Source organism: Ctenocephalides felis, unplaced genomic scaffold (assembly GCF_003426905.1).
Source record: "Ctenocephalides felis isolate EL2017-DRISC unplaced genomic scaffold, ASM342690v1 CF-g0.4_SCAFFOLD_01604, whole genome shotgun sequence".
Lineage (NCBI taxonomy): Eukaryota > Metazoa > Arthropoda > Insecta > Siphonaptera > Pulicidae > Ctenocephalides > Ctenocephalides felis.
In genome coordinates, this window is record NW_020537758.1 from 21842352 (window position 1) to 21850853 (window position 8502).

At 31.6% G+C, this 8502-nt stretch overlaps 1 long non-coding RNA gene across 1 annotated transcript; it reads left to right on the forward strand.

The window, feature by feature from the left end:
• The first annotated feature begins 2907 nt into the window (after positions 1–2907).
• LOC113373067 lies at positions 2908–3763 on the forward strand. Its single transcript, XR_003366844.1, has 6 exons — positions 2908–3092; positions 3192–3238; positions 3312–3396; positions 3463–3520; positions 3585–3642; positions 3704–3763. It is a non-coding gene; the product is annotated as an uncharacterized LOC113373067 (long non-coding RNA).
• The last annotated feature ends 4739 nt before the right edge of the window (positions 3764–8502 follow it).

Genomic DNA, 8502 nt, shown 5'->3' on the forward strand with positions numbered 1-8502 from the left:
TCCATGGTTTTTTAAACAAAGTTTTGGCCGTTTTATATTTTCAAATGTTCAAAGATTCTATGTTCTACCCACGGATTTTTTAACAAAGTATTTTGAGACTAGTTGGTACATGTACATTTTTATTTGTGGATAACACGATTGTTGGTTTTGATCAAATTATTTCAAATACTCAATACGACTCACCAATTTGTTAATTAAATGCAGCTTTGAAAAGTCTTTTACTATAATGCATGCAAATGCATTTTTGCTTCAAATTGAATGTGGTGTGAATCTATGCTATTTTCATGCCACATACTTGATAAAGAAATACATCTCGGATATAACATATTGTATTCTGATTTTCACCTGAAAATAAAAATGTGGTAATAAGTTAGATTTTAATACATGCATTTGTCATATACTTACATAAACAAATTGTGTTTGCAAATTCTGTGTTGAATAAATTGCCACCGAATTTTTATCAACAATAAAATAATATTTATAATACAGTTAAGGTTATATTTTATACATAAATATATAATTATATATATAATGGTTTGTTTTTGTTATATTTGATATTATTCCAAAGATTTTAATATACATTTATATTATACAGATAAAGTATTTTTTTTATAAAGTTGCTTTATATATATATATATATTTATATATATATATATATATATTAATTATACTGTCTAAACCCAATAACATACATCAAAGAAGCATCTATCGAACTATGTTCAGAAAAACTTACATACATACGTACATATCTCCTAATTATATAAATATTATATTTTTTACTATTTTTTAAACATTTGGTATCTGCTGACCCATTTTACCTCACATACGGGGTAAAGTGGAACAACCAGGCGGCGAACAGATGCAATTTCTCCTAATTTTAAAGGCATTTTACGCTACATTATTGAACCAATGCAAAATATTAATTCTGTGGGTACATTTGTTACAAAGACAACACAGTATATTACATTGACCTGCTATTGGTCAGAAATATTCATCAGAAGAGCCGGAATAACAATTTCTTCAATTTAATCTCTTGTAAAATTGCTTTTTTTAAAACTTCACTATTTTATTGCTTACACCTTTGCCAAAGTAAAGGTTCAGCTGGTCCTTTTTATTGCAGTCATAAGAATAAAGGTGATGGCTGGTTATGAATTTATACATTTTTCGCCCTCTACTATCTACTATCAAATATAATTGTTAAAAAAAATCTAATTTTATTTGTTTATGAGATATCCGTGGTGGGCCATTAATAATTAGTATATATATATATATATATATATATATATATATATATATATAGATGTAGTTGTTAAATTATGTAATTATGTAATATTGATTCAATGAGCTCTTCAGGACGTAGTGTTTGTACCAGAATAAGATATAATAGATTTATTAAATATTTAACTTAGAAATGAGATTTGTGGTATGCCTAAATAAATTTGATGTTTGATTCTAAAGATCTCTCTTGGATCATTTTTGTATATCAATTTAAATTTTAAAAATTGTGTACGGTAAGACTGACTTGAGTAAAAATAAAATTGTTATCTTATATGAATGTAAATAAAATAGAGAAAGTTTGTCAGTATATTTAAAAATGTATTTTCATTCTTTAGATATCACTTCAAAACCAAAAATTTTTTTTAGTTATATAAGTTTTTAACAACTTTTAAAATACTTGCAGTGTAAATTAATAGAGTACTTACTTTAAAAAAATTCAGTATCAATATAAATATGAAGAAATATTATTTTATTTAAATTATAATGGTTTTACTGTTGTTAAAATAAAGATTCCAACAAATCTTAGTTGGATTTTCGAACAAAGAGGCGCTCGGGTACATGCAGCGCCATCTTCGCACGCTCCGTAGTCGCACATCTACAAGTTCTTTTTGCATATCTATGGTTTATGCCAGTCTGTGGAATGTCATTGCATAAAATCATTTTCTCATCGGAGTTGGTCGAAAAAACATCGTGGAATACAGAGGGCCTCTTGCCATTTGCTGTCTGGAATATAATTTGGTATGTTGTACTAGTGCTAAGTACATTTCGCTTTGCGGATTCACTAGGATTTTATTTCGTGTTCGACAGTGTTGCGTCATACTTTGTTCAAGTCTTATTAGTGTCATAGACACCGGATATATTTTATTTCATAATGTCTACTGTTAAATAAAACTGTTTAGTTGGCCTTGTGCAATATATTCGAAAAGTGATTGTGATTTGTGAATATTTTGGACTCGGTCCTGAGACTTTCGGGAATAATATAATTTATTTTATATTCACTATTGTTTATACAAATATAAAATACTATTTTTCAAAGTTTTTGCTCTAATTGGAAGACACAAAGTGAAAGTAAATCTGAACTAGTAGTTCATGTTTACTTTTATCATCGAGACTTTCGTGAGTATCTGTACAAATTGTTAAATTCTAAGTGTTATTTAAATCATTACTATCTTTTAACTCACTTCAATAATAATACTACTAACAAATACTACTAATAATACTAACAAATACTAACAAACACTAATCCATTCTACTACTACTAAAATATAATGTGGTCGTTTGAATCTTTTAAGTCTATGCAATGTGGATTTGAAGTATTACATTACATTTCAATTTTTATTATTTTGAATTCATGTTAATGCATTTCATATAAAACCAAGTGCGATTATTAAACAGCTAGAAAATTCCCAGAACTATATTTCTGGGCATCAAGACGAAATCACATGAAAACCACAACGTATCATATCAAATAAATTGTTAAGTATCGAATGGCCAAGTAGTATCGAGTGAAAATTCAATTTACATTTATTTTATTTTATTAACCAATTATATTTGTATTATATGTATATACTTTATTTATTCTTTACTAGATCTACTGATTTGTAACTTAATAATTTGTTTTTTAGGCATATTTGATCGGACACTGTGATTATTACACAACGGTCAACTGGAATGATACGATCAAAATATTTGGAAAGCATTCAAAGTATGAATAACTTAGAGATTTATCAAACAATGACATTTTTAAGACCATACAAACTTATTCAAGACTTATAAATAAATGCTCTTTGAAGGGGACTAAGAAGAAAGTTCAAGTAAGTGTCTAAAAATCAAAATTTAGCTTATCATTATTTTCACATGCTGTTAATTTTTTATTTTATTTCATTGTTTTTATAAAATCTTTTTCATTCAAGATTGAAAATTCAAACTCTACACAGACCCCATCACGATGGATTGTTCGGTAACGCATAAACACTTTTATAAATTCTCTATACAACATCAATGTTTACATTTCTAATGTTTTTTTATTCCAGATCCTGGTTCAACTGCCAATTCAAAAATGCAAGAATATTCATTCCGACTACTTTACTAGGAATCTCTCTAGAAACATTTAATCAGGTATGTGTTTATCCATAACCAGTATGAATGCAAACATTGCTAAAATATTTCTTTTTTTTTTTTCAGGTCCTTTCAACTTCTGCTGCTCTGCACACAGACTCCTTCACCAGGAACATTTAATCAGGTATGCGTTTATCCATAACCAGTATAAATGGAAACGTTGCTGAAATATTTCTTTTTTTTCTCAGGTCCTTTCAACTTCTGCTGCTCTGCACACAGACTCCTTCACCAGGAACATTTAATCAGGTATGCGTTTATCCATAACCAGTATAAATGCAAACATTGCTAAAATATTTTTTTTTCTCAGGTCCTTTCAACTTCTGCTGCTCTGCACACAGACTCCTTCACCAGGAACATTTAATCAGATGCGTGTTTATCCATAATCAGTATAAATGCAAACATTGCCAAAATATTTCTTTTTTTTCTCAGGTTCTTTCAACTTTTGCTGCTCTGCACACAGACTCCTTCACCAGGAACATTTAATCAGGTGCGTGTTGATCCATAATCAGTATAAATGCAAACATTGCCAAAATATTTCTTTTTTTTCTCAGGTCCGTTCAACTTCTGCTGCTCTGCACACAGACTCCTTCACCAGGAACATTTAATCAGGTGTGTGTTTATCCATAATCAGTATAAATGCAAACATTGCCAAAATATTTCTTTTTTGCAGATTTTCAAAATTTTTCCTGATGCTCAAAACATCATGAGTTTGGAGAACTCATTCATGTAAATGATTCGCAAGTGTTTTTTTTTAATAACTGCCTATAATTATGCATGATTAACTTAACTCTTACTAAATCACTAACACGACTAACCTCACTAACTTGATCAGTTATTATAAAAACCACTTGCTGAGTTTTACAATGAATGTCTTGCTGAGGTTGCTTGAAAGACAGCGCTGATTGATTTATCAGGTAATTTATTTTTTATAGTATATTTTATGAGACTTGTTACTAATTCATTGTTTTTGTTCATAGGGTAAACGACAACTTCAAGCCAAATAGTCTTCAACTCTCAAATTACTCGAGACTTGTTCTCCAGCAGAAACAATCACTCGAACTACTAATTATGTCGTCCCAAGTAACTACCACCGTCTTGTCGTCAGGGAAGGTGTCTACTGTCATATTATATATAGATTAGTTAAGTGCATAAATGTTAATGAAATAATGAATAAATATATTGTATTTAATTCAATTTGTTGTTTTAATTCAATTATGAGCCACTTTACGGCCAAATTACATTATTTAGTAACGTAAATTACTAAGATATTTAAACATTTCTAACTTAATAACAAAAATTTCTTGTGTTATCAATAGGGATACTTATTAAGTGCACTCTTTAGTGTAGACAATTGTGCAAAACAGTTTCTTTACTGTTTGGGTGTTTGCAACCATCTTGCCGTATCTTGGTTAAGCTCTATATACCTTTGCTTTTCGATTCGGTAGAAACGCGTTGACAATGGACTTTGCTTTTTTCCAAACACTTATGTTAGTCGAGTGCTTTAAACATTTAATACGTCGGACCGATGTTTTCTCTTGTTTAAATATTACACTTTCTATTATTTCTTTAAATGGTGCACTCTTTTTCTTAGCTATAACTATCACTTAATTTAACATCACCATGTGTTAATATTAATATATATATATATATATATATATATATATATACTATAATTATATATATATATATATATATATATATATGTATATATATATTATTGTGTAATAGCGATCGATAATGCTGCATTGTGTAAGAGCAATGCTGATATGCCAATTAACGTAAATTCGATATCGATATCGTGCTAATAAAGTATCGTTAAAAATAGTCAATCAGTGTTGTTCTTTAGAAGTGACAAGATATTTCAGCCAATATTTTAATAAAGAACTCAAGGCAATCCGAAGCCTACTATTACTATAACCACCGCTCGGCAAGGCTGTATTGACTAGGAGGTCAATACGAACCACGTTACCAACAACCCCAATACATTTTAATATATGAGCCGCTCAGTGCACACATCGACTAACTCCACTTTTTGAAAAAACTGAGATATTAGTGGGAAAGAACTTGGTATAATCATGACTTTTTATGATTATAATAATTTTCCAAAAGAATAAAAATTGCCACTGTGAAACGAAAATTTAGTTCGACTACTGAATCCATGTCATTTATTTCAGAAGACATTTTGATTAACTCCATTCTGTAGTGTATATGTTCTGGTTGGGTTGGATTTCGGGTTTCAAATTCATGAATTACGAATAAGAACACAGAACTGTAGGGTGTTGTGGGTCTCGAAAAAAATTCATCTAGTTTTATAAAAGACATCGAAGACGTTACAAACTTTGAAAAAATAACATACTAAAATTCGTGTACCCGGCAAAACAAGAATATTAAAACTGCCTGAAGTTTATTGAAACTTGTTCAAAGTACGGAAATAAGAGCTAACTCAATTAAAAATAAATTTCTGGTCGGTGAAAATAGTTATTAATCTATTAACTCAAGATTTTGTTATTATTGAGTCACGCGCGAAAAAAAATCGAGACATAATTTTACCAGATAGTTGATACAATATAATAAAAACATTTAAGAAAAAAGCGATATTGTAGCCAAGAGTTTTTATCTATTTTTTATTTATTTAGAACAATAAATCAGTAACAGAAAAGTAACCATCACAGGGTGCCCAGAAAATTGGCCTAAAATGCGCTGAATTTAGAATAGAAAGGTCCAAACCCAACGATATACAATTTAAGTGTGACTGCAATGAAGATCCAAATTTTAAAAAAAGTTTAAAGTTTAAAAAAAGTTGAAAACTTGATTAACTCCACAAGTCATATCAAAACTTTAACTCTAATGATAATTATTTTCTCACTATTAATAGTTATAAATCTCATATAACGTTACATGTAAGCTATATATGTATTTATACGTTCTAAAATATATTTTTCAATTTATATTATAACAGGATACATTATATGCAATATACATTACTTTATCGCTTTTCTCCACTTTCTGACTTTCGGAGTTAGTCGATGTGTGCACTGAACGGCTCATATATATATATATATATATATATATATATATATATATATATATATATATATATATATCGTTTTCATTACTGCAATTGTAAAAATAAATTAATATAATTGTATTATTAAATACTGTGATACATTAAGAGTTTTGAATAAAACTAACTAAACTTCATTTGGAGTGTTTCATTTCACACCATTTTCAGTATTATATATATTAGAATCACACCGTACAGGTGCAGGTACTATAAACTGATAAGCTAATGTTATCATAAACATTAATATACTCATTAATTCGTTCTTCGAAGAGGATTTAATATTTTGAATAAATTTCATATAATATAATTGTTGAAATCTAATTCTATGATGATTAATATTGTTAATGTAGTTATAAATTTGGCCATTTTAAATAGACTAATCTATGGTTTTTCACTCATTTTTCAATCACTTTAATCTATTATACTATTATTTAAAGTCTTAATTAGTTCATTTTAATTATTATACTTTGAATATTGGTAAGTTTTACTTATCTATACTTATAAAAAAAAATTACTTAACTATAACTTGTGAAAAAAAATTCAAGTTCTCAGTCTTGTGTTATTTTCTTCTTTTGCACAAGAATATCTTCATTATTATTAATATATCTTAATTTTTATTCGCTTAATTATTACATTAATTACATTCATATTCTTACCATATTTACCCTACCATCTCCTATTTTACTTTACACTACCTTACCATAACCTTACACTACCTTTACCTAATACTTACCTACGTTAAGAACTAATGTACTCTTACCTTGCTTACCTTACCACGTCTCGAACCTGCTACCCTGTCCTCTCCTGCGACTCCCACCTCCCAACGCGCGACGCCACGACGATCACATTAATAAACCGTTACAAAGTAGGTGATATTATATATTTTAAACGAAACAAACTAACAGGTCATATGGCCAAAAAAATTGAATTTGTATGGCCTGTGTTGGCGTAATTGGTAGAGTGATGGCTTCGTATCGTAAAGGTACCGAGTTCGAATCATACATCAGGACAAAAAACGGAAAGAAGTAGTGCTGTTCGCGTTGAGGAATTAATTTATTGTAAGATAGCACAAAGACAAAATTTAGATTTAATAAACTAAGAGGTCATGAGGCCGAAAAAAAGCAGATTCGGTGTGGCCTGTGTTGGCGTAATTGGTAGAGTGATGGATTCGTACCCAAAGAGTGCAGAGTTCGAATCATACCTCGGTACAAAAAATGGAAAGCGTGGAATTTATTTATTGTAACTAGCACAAAAATAAAATTTAGATTTAATAAACTAAGAGGTGATGAGGCCGAAAAAAAGCAGATTCGGTGTGGCCTGTGTTGGCGTATTGCTAGCGTGCTAGCTTCATGTCAACAGGGTACCGAGTTCGATTCATACCTCCGGACACAAAACGCAAAATAGCGTGACTGTTGACGCTGTGGAACGAGGTATGCACGGATACACATCCGTTCGAATTTGAGACCCCATGCAGGTATGCTCCCCTCGATCTCGATTGAGAGGAGAGATACGCGCGAGAATTCCGTATCATCCCCTAATGAACCCCGCAGCAGCCCCGAAAAGGGGCGAGGGGGGATTATAGGGGGGTGTGGGGTTCACGAACCCGCGCCCCTGTGGTCCAACCCTCCCGAAAAAGGGAGAGGGGGGACTATAGGGGGGTGAGGGTTCCGCGCGACGACCAGCCCTGGTCGCGCCGGTTGAAAAGCTGGGTGCGTCACAGGGTGGGTCGGTGTGCGAGTCCCCGGAGCACCCTCGAGTGCGATGATGGTGATGTGGGGTGAGGGAAATGCGGTGACGAGGAAAAAAGGGGTGAAAAGACATGAGGAGGGGGAGATAGGGATGGCGGAGAGGTAGGGGAAGAGATAAGGGGAGGGAGAGACATAGGGGGAGGGATGAGATAGGGGGAGAGAGACGGAGGGAGGGATGGATGAGGTAAAAAAGCGATAGGGGAGGAGACTAAACGCATTTTACGCAACGACGTGTTACGTCCGCGCCCGTCACTCCAGCCCATCCTGCCTCCCGCCGCCTCTCTCCCCCTCTCA